Genomic DNA, 1257 nt, shown 5'->3' on the forward strand with positions numbered 1-1257 from the left:
TCTATCAGAAACCTTCCAGGTTTTTGGTCCAGAATCAGTCACACACACCTTGGTGAGCACCTAAGACTTCCTCACACCACCAAGCAGAACGTCTGTTCCATAGGGGGTCTGCGCTGGGCTTCAGAGTCCAGGGTCCCCCAGGACTGCCCAGGATTTGCAGCAGGGAGTATAGAGGATCTCAGAGCTCTTACAGTGGGGCTTAAGAGGTCTGAGATTCACTGACTGGGGACTAGAAGAGTCCCCCCTCGAAATTATCACAATCTTATTAGCTTTTGGTCTCTACTGGCAAATAATGGTATGTTTTAAATTAGCCATATGGAGAAGCCAGCCATTGGTTCTTCATACCTGGCATTTATTTAAGTGGTCTTCTGACGTGAAGTGAAGTGAAGTTGCTCAGTCATGTCCAACTCTTTGTGATCCCAGGGACTGGAGCCTACCAGGCTCCTCCATCCATGGGATTTTCCAGGCAAGAATACTGGAATGGGTTGCCATTTCCTTCTCCAGGAGATCTTCCCGACCCAGGGATTGAACCTGGGTCTCCTGCATTGTAGGCAGATGCTTTACCATCTGAGCCACCAGGAAAGCCACCAGGTCTTCTGAAGGGAACAGTATAATCCCCTCACTCTTCTTTTGTTAAAAAATTATTTTTTGGCCACACGGAGAAGCATGCAGGATCTTAGTTCCCTGATCAGGGATGAAAGCTGCTTCCCCTACAGTGGAAGTACAGTCTCAACTGCTGGACCGCCAGGGAAATCCCCCCTCACTCTTCTTGATAGGACTGCCCACTTGAATGGCTTCCCACTGCCTCTGGCAACAGCGAGGACTGTTGACCCAAAGTAGACCATATTAATCCTTTTCAGAGCCTCAGACCCTGATGCTGGGGTCCTGAGCAGGCGGTTGTTGCAACCCCTGGACTGCAGCACGCCAGGCTTCTCTGTCCTTCACCATCTCCTGGAGCTTGCTCAAACTCACATCCATTGAGTCGGTGATGCCATCCAACCATGATCCTGTCTTCCCCTTCTCCTCCTGCCTTCAATCTTTCCCAGCATCAGAGTCTTTTCTAATGACTTGGTTCTTCACATCAAGTGACCAAAGTATTGTTACTTCAGCTTCAGCATCAGCACTTCTAATGAATAGTCAGGATTGATTTCCTTTAGGATGGACTGGTTGGATTTCCTTGCAGTCCAAGGGACTCTCAAGAGTCTTCTCCAACACCACAGTTCAAAAGCATCACAGCAAAAGAGACACTGATGTATA

At 48.6% G+C, this 1257-nt stretch overlaps 1 non-coding gene across 1 annotated transcript; it reads right to left on the bottom strand.

The window, feature by feature from the left end:
- Window positions 1-509: 509 nt before the first annotated feature.
- On the bottom strand, window positions 510-582 carry TRNAC-ACA. The gene has a single exon. It is a non-coding gene; the product is annotated as a tRNA-Cys (tRNA).
- Window positions 583-1257: the final 675 nt, after the last annotated feature.

This window comes from Bison bison, unplaced genomic scaffold, assembly GCF_000754665.1.
Source record: "Bison bison bison isolate TAMUID 2011002044 unplaced genomic scaffold, Bison_UMD1.0 scf7180017864050, whole genome shotgun sequence".
Classification (NCBI taxonomy): Eukaryota; Metazoa; Chordata; class Mammalia; order Artiodactyla; family Bovidae; genus Bison; species Bison bison.